Raw genomic sequence first — 23,557 nt, 5'->3', positions numbered from 1 at the left:
CCTCCTCTTCTAAGTGACTAAACCAAACCCTCCCTCCCTGGTACCTAACTCTAACCTACCTGTCCCTACACCGTAACCCCCCTTCTAATGCCTAAACCTAACCTCCCCCCTCCCCGTGGCAGGACAAGATTACATCCTGCTGAGAGGACATTCAGAATTCTAGGTGTCAGTATTTTCATGCTGTTAATCCCACCTCTGTTGGCATTTTGGTGCCGTTATTATGGCTGGTGGGTATGATTATGGTGTCAGTATTATGATAGCCAGGATCCCGCATGGACGCCTTTTAACTGGGTCCCATGCTTTGCAAAAGTATTTGCCATGAAAATGTCAAAAGCCTCACATCAGGATGGCCGAGTGGTTAAGGTGTTGGACTTAAGATTCAATGGATTTACATCTGCATGGGATGGATCCCCACTTCTGGTTTGTATTTCAATTTCAGCTAACCAAATGAGGAAGAATTTGTCAGTTAGGGAAAACTTTCAAACTATGGTGAAAGTCAATAACTTAAGCTACAGTACTTTGATAAAAAAAATATGTTCAATCCATTTTCTCCAAAGAAACTGATTTTCTCTAAAGTTAGTTAACAATGATATCCTAATATCCATTAAAATACCCAGTTATGTAATATTTTAAACTCCAAACAGTACAAAGTTAACCATGCACATCATAATTAACATGAATAGTGCATTAGTATTTGCCATGAAAAGCTCCTGGGCACCACACCAGGATGGCTGCATGGTTAAGGCATTTGATTTAAGATCCAATGGATATATATCTGCATGGGATCAAACCCCAATTCTGGTATGCATGTTAATTTCAGATTCCTAAATATGTACAAGGAATAACTTTATTAATTAAGGACATGTACAAAAGTTGATGTTGCTTGCATTTGTAAACCACCATACTTCTACAAAATCCTTGACATGTGACAGGGCAAAAAAGAATGATAGCAACTATCTACAAATGTTGCTTGTAATCATTCAAAAGAAAGGACAGTCTTGATAGATGAGCAGTTCGAAATGTGGTGAAAATTAATGTCTTTAAACAAATATGGAATTATTATAAAACTTTTTATTCATAAGAGCCTTACTTGTGAAGAATAGAAATATAAGTATCATACTTTAAAAAAAAAAACAATTACCAGACTTATGTAATAAGTAACAGTCAAAGCAGTATAAAGTTTGCTGAATAATTGCCCATGCACATTAAAAGATATATATGCTTTGCAATAGTATTTGACATGACAATCACACCAGGATGGCTGAGTGGTTAAGGCGTTGGACTTAAGATCCAATAGATACATATCCGCGTGGGTTCGATCCCCACTTCTGGTATGCATTTTAATTTCAGCTAACTAAATATTTACTATGAAGATTTCGGCAATTAGGGAAAACTCTCAAAATTCTGTGAAAATCATTAACTTACATTACATTGCTAAAAAAATATTTTCAATCCATTTTTTCAAAGAACCTGGCTTTCTATGAAGAAAAGAAACAATGATATCATAATATCCATTAAAATACCAAAAGTTATGTAATATTTTAAACTCCAAGCGGTTCAAAGTTAACAATGCACAGGAAAATAAACATGAATAGTGCAATAGTATTTGCCATGTAAGTCCCCAGGGCAACATACCAGGATGGCCGAGTGGTTAAGGCGTTGGACTTAAGATCCAATGGATATATATCCGCGTGGGTTCGAACCCCACTTCTGGTATGTATTTTAATTTCGGATTCCTAAATATGTACAAGGAACAATATAATCGAATAGGGAAATGTACAAGAGTCATTTTGTTTACATTTGTAAACTACCATACATGTTCCACAAAAGCATTGAAATGTGACAGTGCAAATAAACTTATGTAATAATTTAGACTCCAAACAGTACAAAGTTTGCATAAAAGTTGACCATGCACATTTACATATACATATGCAATGGGGTTCAGAATGTAATCCTGATGGACTGGATGCCTATGGTCAGAATACCGACATCAGCAACCTGACCATTAAAATCCTGACAGCCCTGCAGTTAATACCATAACCCTTCCATGTTCCCTGCCCTAACCCTAATCCTCCCTTTTGGGTGTCTAACCCTTACACTCTCTCCTTGGGTGCCTAAACCTTACCCTCCCCGGGATGCCTAACACTAACCCTCCATTCCCCAATGCCTAAAGCTAATGCTCCCTGCTTGGTGTCTAACACTAACCTCCTCTTCTAAGTGACTAAACCAAACCCTCCCTCCCTGGTACCTAACTCTAACCTACCTGTCCCTACACCGTAACCCCCCTTCTAATGCCTAAACCTAACCTCCCCCCTCCCCGTGGCAGGACAAGATTACATCCTGCTGAGAGGACATTCAGAATTCTAGGTGTCAGTATTTTCATGCTGTTAATCCCACCTCTGTTGGCATTTTGGTGCCGTTATTATGGCTGGTGGGTATGATTATGGTGTCAGTATTATGATAGCCAGGATCCCGCATGGAAGCCTTTTAACTGGGTCCCATGCTTTGCAAAAGTATTTGCCATGAAAATGTCAAAAGCCTCACATCAGGATGGCCGAGTGGTTAAGGTGTTGGACTTAAGATTCAATGGATTTACATCTGCATGGGATAGATCCCCACTTCTGGTTTGTATTTCAATTTCAGCTAACCAAATGAGGAAGAATTTGTCAATTAGGGAAAACTTTCAAACTATGGTGAAATTCAATAACTTAAGCTACAGTACTTTGATAAAAAAATATTTTCAATCCATTTTCTCCAAAGAAACTGATTTTCTCTAAAGTAAGTTAACAATGATATCCTAATATCCATTAAAATACCCAGTTATGTAATATTTTAAACTCCAAACAGTACAAAGTTAACCATGCACATCATAATTAACATGAATAGTGCATTAGTATTTGCCATGAAAAGCTCCTGGGCACCACTACCAGGATGGCTGCATGGTTAAGGCATTTGATTTAAGATCCAATGGATATATATCTGCATGGGATCAAACCCCAATTCTGGTATGCATGTTAATTTCAGATTCCTAAATATGTACAAGGAATAACTTTATTAATTAAGGACATGTACAAAAGTTGATGTTGCTTGCATTTGTAAACCACCATACTTGTTCCACAAAATCCTTGACATGTGACAGGGCAAAAAAGAATGATAGCAACTATCTACAAATGTTGCTTGTAATCATTCAAAAGAAAGGACAGTCTTGATAGATGAGCAGTTCGAAATGTGGTGAAAATTAATGTCTTTAAACAAATATGGAATTGTTATAAAACTTTTTATTCATAAGAGCCTTACTTGTGGAGAATAGAAATATAAGTATCATACTTTTAAAAAAACAACAATTACCAGACTTATGTAATAAGTAACAGTCAAAGCAGTATAAAGTTTGCTGAATAATTGCCCATGCACATTAAAAGATATATATGCTTTGCAATAGTATTTGACATGACAATCACACCAGGATGGCTGAGTGGTTAAGGCGTTGGACTTAAGATCCAATAGATACATATCCGCGTGGGTTCGATCCCCACTTCTGGTATGCATTTTAATTTCAGCTAACTAAATATTTACTATGAAGATTTCGGCAATTAGGGAAAACTCTCAAAATTCTGTGAAAATCATTAACTTACATTACATTGCTAAAAAAATATTTTCAATCCATTTTTTCAAAGAACCTGGCTTTCTATGAAGAAAAGAAACAATGATATCATAATATCCATTAAAATACCAAAAGTTATGTAATATTTTAAACTCCAAGCGGTTCAAAGTTAACAATGCACAGGAAAATAAACATGAATAGTGCAATAGTATTTGCCATGTAAGTCCCCAGGGCAACATACCAGGATGGCCGAGTGGTTAAGGCGTTGGACTTAAGATCCAATGGATATATATCCGCGTGGGTTCGAACCCCACTTCTGGTATGTATTTTAATTTCGGATTCCTAAATATGTACAAGGAACAATATAATCGAATAGGGAAATGTACAAGAGTCATTTTGTTTACATTTGTAAACTACCATACATGTTCCACAAAAGCATTGAAATGTGACAGTGCAAATAAACTTATGTAATAATTTAGACTCCAAACAGTACAAAGTTTGCATAAAAGTTGACCATGCACATTAACATATACATATGCAATGGGGTTCAGAATGTAATCCTGATGGACTGGATGCCTATGGTCAGAATACCGACATCAGCAACCTGTTCATTAAAATCCTGACAGCCCTGCAATTAATACCATAACCCTTCCATGTTCCCTGCCCTAACCCTAATCCTCCCTTTTGGGTGTCTAACCCTTACACCCTCTCCTTGGGTGCCTAAACCTTACCCTCCCCGGGATGCCTAACACTAACCCTCCATTCCCCAATGCCTAAAGCTAATGCTCCCTGCTTGGTGTCTAACACTAACCTCCTCTTCTAAGTGACTAAACCAAACCCTCCCTCCCTGGTACCTAACTCTAACCTACCTGTCCCTACACCGTAACCCCCCTTCTAATGCCTAAACCTAACCTCCCCCATCCCCGTGGCAGGACAAGATTACATCCTGCTGAGAGGACATTCAGAATTCTAGGTGTCAGTATTTTCATGCTATTAATCCCACCTCTGTTGGCATTTTGGTGCAGTTATTATGGATGGTGGGTACGATTATGGTGTCAGTATTATGATAGCCAGGATCCCGCACAAAAGCCTTTTAACTGGGTCCCATGCTTTGCAAAAGTATTTGCCATGAAAATGTCAAAAGCCTCACATCAGGATGGCCGAGTGGTTAAGGTGTTGGACTTAAGATTCAATGGATTTACATCTGCATGGGATAGATCCCCACTTCTGGTTTGTATTTCAATTTCAGCTAACCAAATGAGGAAGAATTTGTCAATTAGGGAAAACTTTCAAACTATGGTGAAAGTCAATAACTTAAGCTACAGTATTTTGATCAAAAAATATTTTCAATCCATTTTCTCCAAAGAAACTGATTTTTTATAAAGAAAGTAAACAATGATATCCTAATATCCATTAAAATAACCAGTTATGTAATATTTTAAACTCCAAACAGTACAAAGTTAACCATGCACATCATAATTAACATGAATAGTGCATTAGTATTTGCCATGAAAAGTTCTTGGGCACCACACCAGGATGGCTGCATGGTTAAGGCATTTGACTTAAGATCCAATGGATATATATCCACATGGGATCGAACCCCAATTCTGGTATGCATGTTAATTTCAGATTCCTAAATATGTACAAGGAATAGCTTTATTAATTAAGGACATGTACAAAAGTTGATGTTGCTTGCATTTGTAACCCACCATACTTGTTCCACAAAATCCTTGACATGTGACAGGGCAAAAAAAAAATGATAGCAACTATCTACAAATGTTGCTTGTAATCATTCAAAAGAAAGGACAGTCTTGATAGATGAGCAGTTCGAAATGTGGTGAAAATGAATGTCTTTAAACAAATATGGAATTAATATGAAACTTTTTATTCATAAGAGCCTTACTTGTTGTGAAGAATAGAAATATAAGTATCATACTTTTAAAAAAACAACAATTACCAGACTTATGTAATAAGTAACATTCAAAGCAGCATAAAGTTTGCTGAATAATTGCCCATGCACATTAAAAGATACATATGCTTTACAATAGTATTTGACATGACACCAGGATGGCCGAGTGGTTAAGGTGTTGGACTTAAGATCCATTGGATACATATCCGTGTGGGTTCGATCCCCACTTCTGGTATACATTTTAATTTCAGCTAACTAAATATTTACGATGAAGATTTCGGCAATTAGGGAAAACTCTCAAAATTCTGTGAAAATCATTAACTTAAAATACATTGCAAAAAAAAAATTTTCAATCCATTTTTTCAAAGAACCTGGCTTTCTATGAAGAAAAGAAACAATGATATCATAATATCCATTAAAATACCAAAAGTTATGTAATATTTCAAACTCCAAGCGGATCAAAGTTAACAATGCACAGGAAAATAAACAAGAATAGTGCAATAGTATTTGCCATGAAAATATCCAGGGCAACATACCAGGATGGCCGAGTGGTTAAGGCGTTGGACTTAAGATCCAATGGATATATATCCGCGTGGGTTCGAACCCCACTTCTGGTATGTATTTTAATTTCGGATTCCTAAATATGTACAAGGAACAATATAATCGAATAGGGAAATGTACAAGAGTCATTTTGTTTACATTTGTAAACTACCATACATGTTCCACAAAAGCATTGAAATGTGACAGTGCAAATAAACTTATGTAATAATTTAGACTCCAAACAGTACAAAGTTTGCATAAAAGTTGACCATGCACATTAACATATACATATGCAATGGGGTTCAGAATGTAATCCTGATGGACTGGATGCCTATGGTCAGAATACCGACATCAGCAACCTGACCATTAAAATCCTGACAGCCCTGCAGTTAATACCATAACCCTTCCATGTTCCCTGCCCTAACCCTAATCCTCCCTTTTGGGTGTCTAACCCTTACACCCTCTCCTTGGGTGCCTAAACCTTACCCTCCCCGGGATGCCTAACACTAACCCTCCATTCCCCAATGCCTAAAGCTAATGCTCCCTGCTTGGTGTCTAACACTAACCTCCTCTTCTAAGTGACTAAACCAAACCCTCCCTCCCTGGTACCTAACTCTAACCTACCTGTCCCTACACCGTAACCCCCCTTCTAATGCCTAAACCTAACCTCCCCACTCCCCGTGGCAGGACAAGATTACATCCTGCTGAGAGGACATTCAGAATTCTAGGTGTCAGTATTTTCATGCTGTTAATCCCACCTCTGTTGGCATTTTGGTGCCGTTATTATGGCTGGTGGGTATGATTATGGTGTCAGTATTATGATAGCCAGGATCCCGCATGGAAGCCTTTTAACTGGGTCCCATGCTTTGCAAAAGTATTTGCCATGAAAATGTCAAAAGCCTCACATCAGGATGGCCGAGTGGTTAAGGTGTTGGACTTAAGATTCAATGGATTTACATCTGCATGGGATAGATCCCCACTTCTGGTTTGTATTTCAATTTCAGCTAACCAAATGAGGAAGAATTTGTCAATTAGGGAAAACTTTCAAACTATGGTGAAAGTCAATAACTTAAGCTACAGTACTTTGATAAAAAAAAATATTTTCAATCCATTTTCTCCAAAGAAACTGATTTTCTCTAAAGTAAGTTAACAATGATATCCTAATATCCATTAAAATACCCAGTTATGTAATATTTTAAACTCCAAACAGTACAAAGTTAACCATGCACATCATAATTAACATGAATAGTGCATTAGTATTTGCCATGAAAAGCTCCTGGGCACCACACCAGGATGGCTGCATGGTTAAGGCATTTGATTTAAGATCCAATGGATATATATCTGCATGGGATCAAACCCCAATTCTGGTATGCATATTAATTTCAGATTCCTAAATATGTACAAGGAATAACTTTATTAATTAAGGACATGTACAAAAGTTGATGTTGCTTGCATTTGTAAACCACCATACTTGTTCCACAAAATCCTTGACATGTGACAGGGCAAAAAAGAATGATAGCAACTATCTACAAATGTTGCTTGTAATCATTCAAAAGAAAGGACAGTCTTGATAGATGAGCAGTTCGAAATGTGGTGAAAATTAATGTCTAAACAAATATGGAATTATTATAAAACTTTTTATTCATAAGAGCCTTACTTGTGAAGAATAGAAATATAAGTATCATACTTTAAAAAAAAAAACAATTACCAGACTTATGTAATAAGTAACAGTCAAAGCAGTATAAAGTTTGCTGAATAATTGCCCATGCACATTAAAAGATACATATGCTTTGCAATAGTATTCTCCATGACAATCACACCAGGATGGCCGAGTGTTTAAGGCGTTGGACTTAAGATCCAATGGATATATATCCACATGGGTTCGAACCCCACTTCTGGTATGTATTTTAATTTCGGATTCCTAAATATGTACAAGGAACAATATAATCGAATAGGGAAATGTACAAGAGTCATTTTGTTTACATTTGTAAACTACCATACATGTTCCACAAAAGCATTGAAATGTGACAGTGCAAATAAACTTATGTAATAATTTAGACTCCAAACAGTACAAAGTTTGCATAAAAGTTGACCATGCACATTAACATATACATATGCAATGGGGTTCAGAATGTAATCCTGATGGACTGGATGCCTATGGTCAGAATACCGACATCAGCAACCTGACCATTAAAATCCTGACAGCCCTGCAGTTAATACCATAACCCAGGGGTGTCAAACTCAAATTCATCGGGGGCCGCATCAGCAGTTTGGTCCCCATCAAAGGGCCGGTTGTATCTGTAGGTCTATCCAAAATTTACCGCTCCACCTGCCTTATATGTGCCCAGCCATCTGCCCCCTTTTAAAGTGCCCAGCCATGTGCCCCCTTTTATAGTGCCCAGCCATGTGCCCCCTTTTATAGTGCACAGGTCCCCATTTTACACATTGCGGCAGGCACAGGTCCCCATTTTACACATTGCGGCAGGCACAGGTCCCCATTTTACACATAGCGGCAGGTACAGGTCCCCATTTTACACATTGTGGCAGGCACAGGTCCCCATTTTACACATAGCGGCAGGTACAGGTCCCCATTTTACACATTGTGGCAGGCACAGGTCCCCATTTTACACATTGTGGCAGGCACAGGTCCCCATTTTACACATAGCGGCAGGTACAGGTCCCCATTTTACACATTGTGGCAGGCACAGGTCCCCATTTTACACATTGTGGCAGGCACAGGTCCCCATTTTACACATAGCGGCAGGTACAGGTCCCCATTTTACACATTGTGGCAGGCACAGGTCCCCATTTTACACATTGTGGCAGGCACAGGTCCCCATTTTACACATAGCGGCAGGTACAGGTCCCCATTTTACACATTGTGGCAGGCACAGGTCCCCATTTTACACATTGTGGCAGGCACAGGTCCCCATTTTACACATAGCGGCAGGTACAGGTCCCCATTTTACACATTGTGGCAGGCACAGGTCCCCATTTTACACATAGCGGCAGGTACAGGTCCCCATTTTACACATTGTGGCAGGCACAGGTCCCCATTTTACACATTGTGGCAGGCACAGGTCCCCATTTTACACATTGTGGCAGGTGGTGGAAGGAGGGAGAGAGAGAGAAAGAGAGGAAGGGAGAGGGGCTGACTTACATTTGAAGCGGTTCTCGCCGCTCTTCAGCCGCCTCTCCCTCCTCGTCTGCGCGGCTCCCTTCTCCCTCCTCCGACGGGGTTTCGTTGAATGACGCGTTTGCGCCGTGACGTCACGACGCAATCGCGTCATTCCGCGAAACCCCGCCCCCCCCCGAGCTGGGCACTCGGGAGAAGGGGGTTTCATGGCGGCGGCAACGCGGGCCATCAGACGAGGTCTGGCGGGCCGGATTTGGCCCGCGGGCCTTGTCTTTGACACCCCTGCCATAACCCTTCCATGTTCCCTGCCCTAACCCTAATCCTCCCTTTTGGGTGTCTAACCCTTACACCCTCTCCTTGGGTGCCTAAACCTTACCCTCCCCGGGATGCCTAACACTAACCCTCCATTCCCCAATGCCTAAAGCTAATGCTCCCTGCTTGGTGTCTAACACTAACCTCCTCTTCTAAGTGACTAAACCAAACCCTCCCTCCCTGGTACCTAACTCTAACCTACCTGTCCCTACACCGTAACCCCCCTTCTAATGCCTAAACCTAACCTCCCCACTCCCCGTGGCAGGACAAGATTACATCCTGCTGAGAGGACATTCAGAATTCTAGGTGTCAGTATTTTCATGCTGTTAATCCCACCTCTGTTGGCATTTTGGTGCCGTTATTATGGCTGGTGGGTATGATTATGGTGTCAGTATTATGATAGCCAGGATCCCGCATGGAAGCCTTTTAACTGGGTCCCATGCTTTGCAAAAGTATTTGCCATGAAAATGTCAAAAGCTTCACATCAGGATGGCCGAGTGGTTAAGGTGTTGGACTTAAGATTCAATGGATTTACATCTGCATGAGATAGATCCCCACTTCTGGTTTGTATTTCAATTTCAGCTAACCAAATGAAGAAGAATTTGTCAATTAGGGAAAACTTTCAAACTATGGTGAAAGTCAATAACTTAAGCTACAGTACTTTGATAAAAAAAAATATTTTCAATATTTTCTCCAAAGAAACTGATTTTCTCTAAAGTAAGTTAACAATGATATCCTAATATCCATTAAAATACCCAGTTATGTAATATTTTAAACTCCAAACAGTACAAAGTTAACCATGCACATCATAATTAACATGAATAGTGCATTAGTATTTGCCATGAAAAGCTCCTGGGCACCACACCAGGATGGCTGCATGGTTAAGGCATTTGATTTAAGATCCAATGGATATATATCTGCATGGGATCAAACCCCAATTCTGGTATGCATATTAATTTCAGATTCCTAAATATGTACAAGGAATAACTTTATTAATTAAGGACATGTACAAAAGTTGATGTTGCTTGCATTTGTAAACCACCATACTTGTTCCACAAAATCCTTGACATGTGACAGGGCAAAAAAGAATGATAGCAACTATCTACAAATGTTGCTTGTAATCATTCAAAAGAAAGGACAGTCTTGATAGATGAGCAGTTCGAAATGTGGTGAAAATTAATGTCTTTAAACAAATATGGAATTATTATAAAACTTTTTATTCATAAGAGCCTTACTTGTGAAGAATAGAAATATAAGTATCATACTTTTAAAAAAACAACAATTACCAGACTTATGTAATAAGTAACAGTCAAAGCAGTATAAAGTTTGCTGAATAATTGCCCATGCACATTAAAAGATACATATGCTTTGCAATAGTATTCTCCATGGCAATCACACCAGGATGGCCGAGTGTTTAAGGCGTTGGACTTAAGATCCAATGGATATATATCCACATGGGTTCGAACCCCACTTCTGGTATGTATTTTAATTTCGGATTCCTAAATATGTACAAGGAACAATATAATCGAATAGGGAAATGTACAAGAGTCATTTTGTTTACATTTGTAAACTACCATACATGTTCCACAAAAGCATTGAAATGTGACAGTGCAAATAAACTTATGTAATAATTTAGACTCCAAACAGTACAAAGTTTGCATAAAAGTTGACCATGCACATTAACATATACATATGCAATGGGGTTCAGAATGTAATCCTAATGGACTTGATGCCTATGGTCAGAACACCGACATCAGCAACCTGACCATTAAAATCCTGACAGCCCTGCAGTTAATACCATAACCCTTCCATGTTCCCTGCCCTAACCCTAATCCTCCCTTTTGGGTGTCTAACCCTTACACCCTCTCCTTGGGTGCCTAAACCTTACCCTCCCCGGGATGCCTAACACTAACTCTCCATTCCCCAATGCCTAAAGCTAATGCTCCCTGCTTGGTGTCTAACACTAACCTCCTCTTCTAAGTGACTAAACCAAACCCTCCCTCCCTGGTACCTAACTCTAACCTACCTGTCCCTACACCGTAACCCCCCTTCTAATGCCTAAACCTAACCTCCCCCCTCCCCGTGGCAGGACAAGATTACATCCTGCTGAGAGGACATTCAGAATTCTAGGTGTCAGTATTTTCATGCTGTTAATCCCACCTCTGTTGGCATTTTGGTGCCGTTATTATGGCTGGTGGGTATGATTATGGTGTCAGTATTATGATAGCCAGGATCCCGCATGGAAGCCTTTTAACTGGGTCCCATGCTTTGCAAAAGTATTTGCCATGAAAATGTCAAAAGCCTCACATCAGAATGGCCGAGTGGTTAAGGTGTTGGACTTAAGATTCAATGGATATACATCTGCATGGGATAGATCCCCACTTCTGGTTTGTATTTCAATTTCAGCTAACCAAATGAGGAAGAATTTGTCAATTAGGGAAAACTTTCAAACTATGGGGAAAGTCAATAACTTAAGCTACAGTACTTTGATAAAAAAAATATGTTCAATCCATTTTCTCCAAAGAAACTGATTTTCTCTAAAGTTAGTTAACAATGATATCCTAATATCCATTAAAATACCCAGTTATGTAATATTTTAAACTCCAAACAGTACAAAGTTAACCATGCACATCATAATTAACATGAATAGTGCATTAGTATTTGCCATGAAAAGCTCCTGGGCACCACACCGGGATGGCTGCATGGTTAAGGCATTTGATTTAAGATCCAATGGATATATATCTGCATGGGATCAAACCCCAATTCTGGTATGCATGTTAATTTCAGATTCCTAAATATGTACAAGGAATAACTTTATTAATTAAGGACATGTACAAAAGTTGATGTTGCTTGCATTTGTAAACCACCATACTTCCACAAAATCCTTGACATGTGACAGGGCAAAAAAGAATGATAGCAACTATCTACAAATGTTGCTTGTAATCATTCAAAAGAAAGGACAGTCTTGATAGATGAGCAGTTCGAAATGTGGTGAAAATGAATGTCTTTAAACAAATATGGAATTATTATAAAACTTTTTATTCATAAGAGCCTTACTTGTGAAGAATAGAAATATAAGTATCATACTTTAAAAAAAAAACAATTACCAGACTTATGTAATAAGTAACAGTCAAAGCAGTATAAAGTTTGCTGAATAATTGCCCATGCACATTAAGAGATATATATGCTTTGCAATAGTAATTGACATGACAATAACACCAGGATGGCCGAGTGGTTAAGGCGTTGGACTTAAGATCCAATGGATATATATCCGTGTGGGTTCGATCCCAACTTCTGGTATGCATTTTAATTTCAGCTAACTAAATATTTACAATGAAGATTTCGGCAATTAGGGAAAACTCTCAAAATTCTGTGAAAATCATTAACTTAAATTACATTGCTAAAAAAATATTTTCAATCCATTTTTTCAAAGAACCTGGCTTTCTATGAAGAAAAGAAACAATGATATCATAATATCCATTAAAATACCAAAAGTTATGTAATATTTTAAACTCCAAGCGGTTCAAAGTTAACAATGCACAGGAAAATAAACATGAATAGTGCAATAGTATTTGCCATGAAAGTCCCCTGGGCAACATACCAGGATGGCCGAGTGGTTAAGGCGTTGGACTTAAGATCCAATGGATAAGTATCCGCATGGGTTCGAACCCCACTTCTGGTATGTATTTTAATTTCGGATTCCTAAATATGTACAAGGAACAATATAATCGAATAGGGAAATGTACAAGAGTCATTTTGTTTACATTTGTAAACTACCATACATGTTCCACAAAAGCATTGAAATGTGACAGTGCAAATAAACTTATGTAATAATTTAGACTCCAAACAGTACAAAGTTTGCATAAAAGTTGACCATGCACATTAACATATACATATGCAATGGGGTTCAGAATGTAATCCTGATGGACTGGATGCCTATGGTCAGAATACCGACATCAGCAAAATGACCATTAAAATCCTGACAGCCCTGCAGTTAATACCATAACCCTTCCATGTTCCCTGCCCTAACCCTAATCCTCCCTTTTGGGTGTCTAACCCTTACACTCTCTCCTTGGGTGCCTAAACCTTACCCTCCCCGGGATGCCTAACACTAACCCTCCATTCCCCAATGCCTAAAGCTAATGCTCCCTGCTTGGTGTCTAACACTAACCTCCTCTTCTAAGTGACTAAACCAAACCCTCCCTCCCTGGTACCTAACTCTAACCTACCTGTCCCTACACCGTAACCCCCCTTCTAATGCCTAAACCTAACCTCCCCCCTCCCCGTGGCAGGACAAGATTACATCCTGCTGAGAGGACATTCAGAATTCTAGGTGTCAGTATTTTCATGCTGTTAATCCCACCTCTGTTGGCATTTTGGTGCCGTTATTATGGCTGGTGGGTATGATTATGGTGTCAGTATTATGATAGCCAGGATCCCGCATGGAAGCCTTTTAACTGGGTCCCATGCTTTGCAAAAGTATTTGCCATGAAAATGTCAAAAGCCTCACATCAGGATGGCCGAGTGGTTAAGGTGTTGGACTTAAGATTCAATGGATATACATCTGCATGGGATAGATCCCCACTTCTGGTTTGTATTTCAATTTCAGCTAACCAAATGAGGAAGAATTTGTCAATTAGGGAAAACTTTCAAACTATGGTGAAAGTCAATAACTTAAGCTACAGTACTTTGATAAAAAAAATATGTTCAATCCATTTTCTCCAAAGAAACTGATTTTCTCTAAAGTTAGTTAACAATGATATCCTAATATCCATTAAAACACCCAGTTATGTAATATTTTAAACTCCAAACAGTACAAAGTTAACCATGCACATCATAATTAACATGAATAGTGCATTAGTATTTGCCATGAAAAGCTCCTGGGCACCACACCAGGATGGCTGCATGGTTAAGGCATTTGATTTAAGATCCAATGGATATATATCTGCATGGGATCAAACCCCAATTCTGGTATGCATGTTAATTTCAGATTCCTAAATATGTACAAGGAATAACTTTATTAATTAAGGACATGTACAAAAGTTGATGTTGCTTGCATTTGTAAACCACCATACTTCCACAAAATCCTTGACATGTGACAGGGCAAAAAAGAATGATAGCAACTATCTACAAATGTTGCTTGTAATCATTCAAAAGAAAGGACAGTCTTGATAGATGAGCAGTTCGAAATGTGGTGAAAATGAATGTCTTTAAACAAATATGGAATTATTATAAAACTTTTTATTCATAAGAGCCTTACTTGTGAAGAATAGAAATATAAGTATCATACTTTAAAAAAAACAACAATTACCAGACTTATGTAATAAGTAACAGTCAAAGCAGTATAAAGTTTGCTGAATAATTGCCCATGCACATTAAAAGATATATATGCTTTGCAATAGTAATTGACATGACAATCACACCAGGATGGCCGAGTGGTTAAGGCGTTGGACTTAAGATCCAATGGATATATATCCGTGTGGGTTCGATCCCAACTTCTGGTATGCATTTTAATTTCAGCTAACTAAATATTTACAATGAAGATTTCGGCAATTAGGGAAAACTCTCAAAATTCTGTGAAAATCATTAACTTAAATTACATTTCTAAAAAAATATTTTCAATCCATTTTTTCAAAGAACCTGGCTTTCTATGAAGAAAAGAAACAATGATATCATAATATCCATTAAAATACCAAAAGTTATGTAATATTTTAAACTCCAAGCGGTTCAAAGTTAACAATGCACAGGAAAATAAACATGAATAGTGCAATAGTATTTGCCATGTAAGTCCCCAGGGCAACATACCAGGATGGCCGAGTGGTTAAGGCGTTGGACTTAAGATCCAATGGATAAGTATCCGCATGGGTTCGAACCCCACTTCTGGTATGTATTTTAATTTCGGATTCCTAAATATGTACAAGGAACAATATAATCGAATAGGGAAATGTACAAGAGTCATTTTGTTTACATTTGTAAACTACCATACATGTTCCACAAAAGCATTGAAATGTGACAGTGCAAATAAACTTATGTAATAATTTAGACTCCAAACAGTACAAAGTTTGCATAAAAGTTGACCATGCACATTAACATATACATATGCAATGGGGTTCAGAATGTAATCCTGATGGACTGGATGCCTATGGTCAGAATACCGACATCAGCAACCTGACCATTAAAATCCTGACAGCCCTGCAGTTAATACCATAACCCTTCCATGTTCCCTGCCCTAAACCTAATCCTCCCTTTTGGGTGTCTAACCCTTACACTCTCTCCTTGGGTGCCTAAACCTTACCCTCCCCGGGATGCCTAACACTAACCCTCCATTCCCCAATGCCTAAAGCTAATGCTCCCTGCTTGGTGTCTAACACTAACCTCCTCTTCTAAGTGACTAAACCAAACTCTCCCTCCCTGGTACCTAACTCTAACCTACCTGTCCCTACACCGTAACCCCCCTTCTAATGCCTAAACCTAACCTCCCCCCTCCCCGTGGCAGGACAAGATTACATCCTGCTGAGAGGACATTCAGAATTCTAGGTGTCAGTATTTTCATGCTGTTAATCCCACCTCTGTTGGCATTTTGGTGCCGTTATTATGGCTGGTGGGTATGATTATGGTGTCAGTATTATGATAGCCAGGATCCCGCATGGAAGCCTTTTAACTGGGTCCCATGCTTTGCAAAAGTATTTGCCATGAAAATGTCAAAAGCCTCACATCAGGATGGCCGAGTGGTTAAGGTGTTGGACTTAAGATTCAATGGATTTACATCTGCATGGGATAGATCCCCACTTCTGGTTTGTATTTCAATTTCAGCTAACCAAATGAGGAAGAATTTGTCAATTAGGGAAAACTTTCAAACTATGGTGAAATTCAATAACTTAAGCTACAGTACTTTGATAAAAAAAATATTTTCAATCCATTTTCTCCAAAGAAACTGATTTTCTCTAAAGTAAGTTAACAATGATATCCTAATATCCATTAAAATACCCAGTTATGTAATATTTTAAACTCCAAACAGTACAAAGTTAACCATGCACATCATAATTAACATGAATAGTGCATTAGTATTTGCCATGAAAAGCTCCTGGGCACCACACCAGGATGGCTGCATGGTTAAGGCATTTGATTTAAGATCCAATGGATATATATCTGCATGGGATCAAACCCCAATTCTGGTATGCATGTTAATTTCAGATTCCTAAATATGTACAAGGAATAACTTTATTAATTAAGGACATGTACAAAAGTTGATGTTGCTTGCATTTGTAAACCACCATACTTGTTCCACAAAATCCTTGACATGTGACAGGGCAAAAAAGAATGATAGCAACTATCTACAAATGTTGCTTGTAATCATTCAAAAGAAAGGACAGTCTTGATAGATGAGCAGTTCGAAATGTGGTGAAAATTAATGTCTTTAAACAAATATGGAATTATTATAAAACTTTTTATTCATAAGAGCCTTACTTGTGAAGAATAAAAATATAAGTATCATACTTTAAAAAAAAAAACAATTACCAGATTTATGTAATAAGTAACAGTCAAAGCAGTATAAAGTTTGCTGAATAATTGCCCATGCACATTAAAAGATATATATGCTTTGCAATAGTATGTGACATGACAATCACACCAGGATGGCCGAGTGGTTAAGGCGTTGGACTTAAGATCCAATGGATATATATCCGCGTGGGTTCGATCCCAACTTCTGGTATGCATTTTAATTTCAGCTAACTAAATATTTACAATGATTTCGGCAATTAGGGAAAACTCTCAAAATTCTGTGAAAATCATTAACTTAAATTACATTGCTAAAAAAATATTTTCAATCCATTTTTTCAAAGAACCTGGCTTTCTATGAAGAAAAGAAACAATGATATCATAATATCCATTAAAATACCAAAAGTTATGTAATATTTTAAACTCCAAGCGGTTCAAAGTTAACAATGCACAGGAAAATAAACATGAATAGTGCAATAGTATTTGCCATGAAAGTCCCCTGGGCAACATACCAGGATGGCCGAGTGGTTAAGGCGTTGGACTTAAGATTCAATGGATATATATCCGCGTGGGTTCGAACCCCACGTCTGGTATGTATTTTAATTTCGGATTCCTAAATATGTACAAGGAACAATATAATCGAATAGGGAAATGTACAAGAGTCATTTTGTTTACATTTGTAAACTACCATACATGTTCCACAAAAGCATTGAAATGTGACAGTGCAAATAAACTTATGTAATAATTTAGACTCCAAACAGTACAAAGTTTGCATAAAAGTTGACCATGCACATTAACATATACATATGCAATGCGGTTCAGAATGTAATCCTGATGGACTAGATGCCTATGGTCAGAATACCGACATCAGCAACCTGACCATTAAAATCCTGACAGCCCTGCAGTTAATACCATAACCCTTCCATGTTCCCTGCCCTAACCCTAATCCTCCCTTTTGGGTGTCTAACCCTTACACCCTCTCCTTGGGTGCCTAAACCTTACCCTCCCCGGGATGCCTAACACTAACCCTCCATTCCCCAATGCCTAAAGCTAATGCTCCCTGTTTGGTGTCTAACACTAACCTCCTCTTCTAAGTGACTAAACCAAACCCTCCCTCCCTGGTACCTAACTCTAACCTACCTGTCCCTACACCGTAACCCCCCTTCTAATGCCTAAACCTAACCTCCCCCCTCCCCGTGGCAGGACAAGATTACATCCTGCTGAGAGGACATTCAGAATTCTAGGTGTCAGTATTTTCAAGCTGTTAATCCCACCTCTGTTGGCATTTTGGTGCCGTTATTATGGCTGGTGGGTATGATTATGGTGTCAGTATTATGATAGCCAGGATCCCGCATGGAAGCCTTTTAACTGGGTCCCATGCTTTGCAAAAGTATTTGCCATGAAAATGTCAAAAGCCTCACATCAGGATGGCCGAGTGGTTAAGGTGTTGGACTTAAGATTCAATGGATTTACATCTGCATGGGATAGATCCCCACTTCTGGTTTGTATTTCAATTTCAGCTAACCAAATGAGGAAGAATTTGTCAATTAGGGAAAACTTTCAAACTATGGTGAAATTCAATAACTTAAGCTACAGTACTTTGATAAAAAAAATATTTTCAATCCATTTTCTCCAAAGAAACTGATTTTCTCTAAAGTAAGTTAACAATGATATCCTAATATCCATTAAAATACCCAGTTATGTAATATTTTAAACTCCAAACAGTACAAAGTTAACCATGCACATCATAATTAACATGAATAGTGCATTAGTATTTGCCATGAAAAGCTCCTGGGCACCACACCAGGATGGCTGCATGGTTAAGGCATTTGATTTAAGATCCAATGGATATATATCTGCATGGGATCAAACCCCAATTCTGGTATGCATGTTAATTTCAGATTCCTAAATATGTACAAGGAATAACTTTATTAATTAAGGACATGTACAAAAGTTGATGTTGCTTGCATTTGTAAACCACCATACTTGTTCCACAAAATCCTTGACATGTGACAGGGCAAAAAAGAATGATAGCAACTATCTACAAATGTTGCTTGTAATCATTCAAAAGAAAGGACAGTCTTGATAGATGAGCAGTTCGAAATGTGGTGAAAATTAATGTCTTTAAACAAATATGGAATTATTATAAAACTTTTTATTCATAAGAGCCTTACTTGTGAAGAATAAAAATATAAGTATCATACTTTAAAAAAAAAAACAATTACCAGATTTATGTAATAAGTAACAGTCAAAGCAGTATAAAGTTTGCTGAATAATTGCCCATGCACATTAAAAGATATATATGCTTTGCAATAGTATTCAACATGACAATCACACCAGGATGGCCGAGTGGTTAAGGCGTTGGACTTAAGAACCAATGGATATATATCCGCGTGGGTTCGATCCCAACTTCTGGTATGCATTTTAATTTCAGCTAACTAAATATTTACAATGAAGATTTCAGCAATTAGGGAAAACTCTCAAAATTCTGTGAAAATCATTAACTTAAATTACATTGCTAAAAAAATATTTTCAATCCATTTTTTCAAAGAACCTGGCTTTCTATGAAGAAAAGAAACAATGATATCATAATATCCATTAAAATACCAAAAGTTATGTAATATTTTAAACTCCAAGCGGTTCAAAGTTAACAATGCACAGGAAAATAAACATGAATAGTGCAATAGTATTTGCCATGAAAGTCCCCAGGGCAACATACCAGGATGGCCGAGTGGTTAAGGCGTTGGACTTAAGATCCAATGGATATATATCTGCATGGGTTCGAACCCCACTTCTGGTATGTATTTTAATTTCGGATTCCTAAATATGTACAAGGAACAATATAATCGAATAGGGAAATGTACAAGAGTCATTTTGTTTACATTTGTAAACTACCATACATGTTCCACAAAAGCATTGAAATGTGACAGTGCAAATAAACTTATGTAATAATTTAGACTCCAAACAGTACAAAGTTTGCATAAAAGTTGACCATGCACATTAACATATACATATGCAATGGGGTTCAGAATGTAATCCTGATGGACTGGATGCCTATAGTCAGAATACCGACATCAGCAAAATGACCATTAAAATCCTGACAGCCCTGCAGTTAATACCATAACCCTTCCATGTTCCCTGCCCTAACCCTAATCCTCCCTTTTGGGTGTCTAACCCTTACACCCTCTCCTTGGGTGCCTAAACCTTACCCTCCCCGGGATGCCTAACACTAACCCTCCATTCCCCAATGCCTAAAGCTAATGCTCCCTGCTTGGTGTCTAACACTAACCTCCTCTTCTAAGTGACTAAACCAAACCCTCCCTCCCTGGCACCTAACTCTAACCTACCTGTCCCTACACCGTAACCCCCCTTCTAATGCCTAAACCTAACCTCCCCCCTCCCCGTGGCAGGACAAGATTACATCCTGCTGAGAGGACATTCAGAATTCTAGGTGTCAGTATTTTCATGCTGTTAATCCCACCTCTGTTGGCATTTTGGTGCCGTTATTATGGCTGGTGGGTATGATTATGGTGTCAGTATTATGATAGCCAGGATCCCGCATGGAAGCCTTTTAACTGGGTCCCATGCTTTGCAAAAGTATTTGCCATGAAAATGTCAAAAGCCTCACATCAGGATGGCCGAGTGGTTAAGGTGTTGGACTTAAGATTCAATGGATTTACATCTGCATGGGATAGATCCCCACTTCTGGTTTGTATTTCAATTTCAGCTAACTAAATGAGGAAGAATTTGTCAATTAGGGAAAACTTTCAAACTATGGTGAAAGTCAATAACTTAAGCTTCAGTACTTTGATTAAAAAAATATTTTTAATCCATTTTCTCCAAAGAAACTGATTTTCTCTAAAGTAAGTTAATATTGATATCCTAATATCCATTAAAATACCCAGTTATGTAATATTTTAAACTCCAAACAGTACAAAGTTAACCATGCACATCATAATTAACATGAATAGTGCATTAGTATTTGCCATGAAAAGCTCCTGGGCACCACACCAGGATGGCTGCATGGTTAAGGCATTTGACTTAAGATCCAATGGATATATATCTGCATGAGATCAAACCCCAATTCTGGTATGCATGTTAATTTCAGATTCCTAAATATGTACAAGGAATAACTTTATTAATTAAGGACATGTACAAAAGATGATGTTGCTTGCATTTGTAAACCACCATACTTGTTCCACAAAATCCTTGACATGTGACAGGGCAAAAAAGAATGATAGCAACTATCTACAAATGTTGCTTGTAATCATTCAAAAGAAAGGACAGTCTTGATAGATGAGCAGTTCGAAATGTGGTGAAAATTAATGTCTTTAAACAAATATGGAATTATTATAAAACTTTTTATTCATAAGAGCCTTACTTGTGAAGAATAGAAATATAAGTATCATACTTTTAAAAAAACAACAATTACCAGACTTATGTAATAAGTAACAGTCAAAGCAGTATAAAGTTTGCTGAATAATTGCCCATGCACATTAAAAGATGTATATGCTTTGCAATAGTTTTTGACATGACAATCACACCAGGATGGCCGAGTGGTTAAGGCGTTGGACTTAAGATCTAATGGATACATATCCGTGTGGGTTCGATCCTTACTTCTGGTATGCATTTTAATTTCAGCTAACTAAATATTTACAATGAAGATTTCGGCAATTAGGGAAAACTCTCAAAATTCTGTGAAAATCATTAACTTACATTACATTGCTAAAAATATATTTTCAATCCATTTTTTCAAAGAACCTGGCTTTCTATGAAGAAAAGAAACAATGATATCATAATATCCATTAAAATACCAAAAGTTATGTAATATTTTAAACTCCAAGCGGTTCAAAGTTAACAATGCACAGGAAAATAAACATGAATAGTGCAATAGTATTTGCCATGTAAGTCCCCAGGGTAACATACCAGGATGGCCGAGTGGTTAAGGCGTTGGACTTAAGATCCAATGGATATATATCCGCGTGGGTTCGAACCCCACTTCTGGTATGTATTTTAATTTCGGATTCCTAAATATGTACAAGGAACAATATAATCGAATAGGGAAATGTACAAGAGTCATTTTGTTTACATTTGTAAACTACCATACATGTTCCACAAAAGCATTGAAATGTGACAGTGCAAATAAACTTATGTAATAATTTAGACTCCAAACAGTACAAAGTTTGCATAAAAGTTGACCATGCACATTAACATATACATATGCAATGGGGTTCAGAATGTAATCCTGATGGACTGGATGCCTATGGTCAGAATACCGACATCAGCAACCTGACCATTAAAATCCTGACAGCCCTGCAGTTAATACCATAACCCTTCCATGTTCCCTTCCCTAACCCTAATCCTCCCTTTTGGGTGTCTAACCCTTACACCCTCTCCTTGGGTGCCTAAACCTTACCCTCCCCGGGATGCCTAACACTAACCCTCCATTCCCCAATGCCTAAAGCTAATGCTCCCTGCTTGGTGTCTAACACTAACCTCCTCTTCTAAGTGACTAAACCAAACCCTCCCTCCCTGGTACCTAACTCTAACCTACCTGTCCCTACACCGTAACCCCCCTTCTAATGCCTAAACCTAACCTCCCCCCTCCCCGTGGCAGGACAAGATTACATCCTGCTGAGAGGACATTCAGAATTCTAGGTGTCAGTATTTTCATGCTGTTAATCCCACCTCTGTTGGCATTTTGGTGCCGTTATTATGGCTGGTGGGTATGATTATGGTGTCAGTATTATGATAGCCAGGATCCCGCATGGAAGCCTTTTAACTGGGTCCCATGCTTTGCAAAAGTATTTGCCATGAAAATGTCAAAAGCCTCACATCAGGATGGCCGAGTGGTTAAGGTGTTGGACTTAAGATTCAATGGATTTACATATGCATGGGATAGATCCCCACTTCTGGTTTGTATTTCAATTTCAGCTAACCAAATGTGGAAGAATTTGTCAGTTAGGGAAAACTTTCAAACTATGGTGAAAGTCAATAACTTAAGCTACAGTACTTTGATCAAAAAATATTTTCAATCCATTTTCTCCAAAGAAACTGATTTTTTATAAAGAAAGTAAACAATGATATCCTAATATCCATTAAAATATCCAGTTATGTAATATTTTAAACTCCAAACAGTACAAAGTTAACCATGCACATCATAATTAACATGAATGGTGCATTAGTATTTGCCATGAAAAGCTCCTGGGCACCACACCAGGATGGCTGCATGGTTAAGGCATTTGACTTAAGATCCAATGGATATATATCTGCATGGTATCAAACCACAATTCTGGTATGCATGTTAATTTCAGATTCCTAAATATGTACAAGGAATAACTTTACTAATTAAGGACATGTACAAAAGTTGATGTTGCTTGCATTTGTAAACCACCATACTTGTTCCACAAAATCCTTGACATGTGACAGGGCAAAAAAGAATGATAGCAACTATCTACAAATGTTGCTTGTAATCATTCAAAAGAAAGGACAGTCTTGATAGATGAGCAGTTCGAAATGTGGTGAAAATAAATGTCTTTAAACAAATATGGAATTATTATAA

General features: G+C 38.0%; 18 non-coding genes across 18 annotated transcripts; all 18 read left to right on the top strand.

Annotated features, from left to right (window-relative positions):
- The first annotated feature begins 1,251 nt into the window (after positions 1-1,251).
- TRNAL-UAA (transfer RNA leucine (anticodon UAA)) lies at positions 1,252-1,334 on the top strand. The gene has a single exon. It is a non-coding gene; the product is annotated as a tRNA-Leu (tRNA).
- Positions 1,335-1,633: 299 nt separating this feature from the next.
- TRNAL-UAA (transfer RNA leucine (anticodon UAA)) lies at positions 1,634-1,716 on the top strand. The gene has a single exon. It is a non-coding gene; the product is annotated as a tRNA-Leu (tRNA).
- Positions 1,717-3,458: 1,742 nt separating this feature from the next.
- Positions 3,459-3,541, top strand: TRNAL-UAA (transfer RNA leucine (anticodon UAA)). Its single transcript has one exon. It is a non-coding gene; the product is annotated as a tRNA-Leu (tRNA).
- Positions 3,542-3,840: 299 nt separating this feature from the next.
- TRNAL-UAA (transfer RNA leucine (anticodon UAA)) lies at positions 3,841-3,923 on the top strand. Its single transcript has one exon. It is a non-coding gene; the product is annotated as a tRNA-Leu (tRNA).
- Positions 3,924-5,662: 1,739 nt separating this feature from the next.
- On the top strand, positions 5,663-5,745 carry TRNAL-UAA (transfer RNA leucine (anticodon UAA)). The gene has a single exon. It is a non-coding gene; the product is annotated as a tRNA-Leu (tRNA).
- A 299-nt stretch (positions 5,746-6,044) lies between these two features.
- On the top strand, positions 6,045-6,127 carry TRNAL-UAA (transfer RNA leucine (anticodon UAA)). The gene has a single exon. It is a non-coding gene; the product is annotated as a tRNA-Leu (tRNA).
- A 1,741-nt stretch (positions 6,128-7,868) lies between these two features.
- TRNAL-UAA (transfer RNA leucine (anticodon UAA)) lies at positions 7,869-7,951 on the top strand. Its single transcript has one exon. It is a non-coding gene; the product is annotated as a tRNA-Leu (tRNA).
- A 2,943-nt stretch (positions 7,952-10,894) lies between these two features.
- Positions 10,895-10,977, top strand: TRNAL-UAA (transfer RNA leucine (anticodon UAA)). The gene has a single exon. It is a non-coding gene; the product is annotated as a tRNA-Leu (tRNA).
- A 1,738-nt stretch (positions 10,978-12,715) lies between these two features.
- On the top strand, positions 12,716-12,798 carry TRNAL-UAA (transfer RNA leucine (anticodon UAA)). The gene has a single exon. It is a non-coding gene; the product is annotated as a tRNA-Leu (tRNA).
- A 299-nt stretch (positions 12,799-13,097) lies between these two features.
- Positions 13,098-13,180, top strand: TRNAL-UAA (transfer RNA leucine (anticodon UAA)). Its single transcript has one exon. It is a non-coding gene; the product is annotated as a tRNA-Leu (tRNA).
- Positions 13,181-14,919: 1,739 nt separating this feature from the next.
- Positions 14,920-15,002, top strand: TRNAL-UAA (transfer RNA leucine (anticodon UAA)). The gene has a single exon. It is a non-coding gene; the product is annotated as a tRNA-Leu (tRNA).
- A 299-nt stretch (positions 15,003-15,301) lies between these two features.
- Positions 15,302-15,384, top strand: TRNAL-UAA (transfer RNA leucine (anticodon UAA)). Its single transcript has one exon. It is a non-coding gene; the product is annotated as a tRNA-Leu (tRNA).
- Positions 15,385-17,126: 1,742 nt separating this feature from the next.
- TRNAL-UAA (transfer RNA leucine (anticodon UAA)) lies at positions 17,127-17,209 on the top strand. The gene has a single exon. It is a non-coding gene; the product is annotated as a tRNA-Leu (tRNA).
- A 296-nt stretch (positions 17,210-17,505) lies between these two features.
- On the top strand, positions 17,506-17,588 carry TRNAL-UAA (transfer RNA leucine (anticodon UAA)). The gene has a single exon. It is a non-coding gene; the product is annotated as a tRNA-Leu (tRNA).
- A 1,742-nt stretch (positions 17,589-19,330) lies between these two features.
- TRNAL-UAA (transfer RNA leucine (anticodon UAA)) lies at positions 19,331-19,413 on the top strand. Its single transcript has one exon. It is a non-coding gene; the product is annotated as a tRNA-Leu (tRNA).
- Positions 19,414-19,712: 299 nt separating this feature from the next.
- Positions 19,713-19,795, top strand: TRNAL-UAA (transfer RNA leucine (anticodon UAA)). The gene has a single exon. It is a non-coding gene; the product is annotated as a tRNA-Leu (tRNA).
- Positions 19,796-21,537: 1,742 nt separating this feature from the next.
- TRNAL-UAA (transfer RNA leucine (anticodon UAA)) lies at positions 21,538-21,620 on the top strand. Its single transcript has one exon. It is a non-coding gene; the product is annotated as a tRNA-Leu (tRNA).
- A 299-nt stretch (positions 21,621-21,919) lies between these two features.
- Positions 21,920-22,002, top strand: TRNAL-UAA (transfer RNA leucine (anticodon UAA)). The gene has a single exon. It is a non-coding gene; the product is annotated as a tRNA-Leu (tRNA).
- The last annotated feature ends 1,555 nt before the right edge of the window (positions 22,003-23,557 follow it).

Source organism: Pseudophryne corroboree, unplaced genomic scaffold, assembly GCF_028390025.1.
Source record: "Pseudophryne corroboree isolate aPseCor3 unplaced genomic scaffold, aPseCor3.hap2 scaffold_513, whole genome shotgun sequence".
NCBI lineage: Eukaryota > Metazoa > Chordata > Amphibia > Anura > Myobatrachidae > Pseudophryne > Pseudophryne corroboree.
This window is presented reverse-complemented; position numbering and strand designations above follow the sequence as displayed.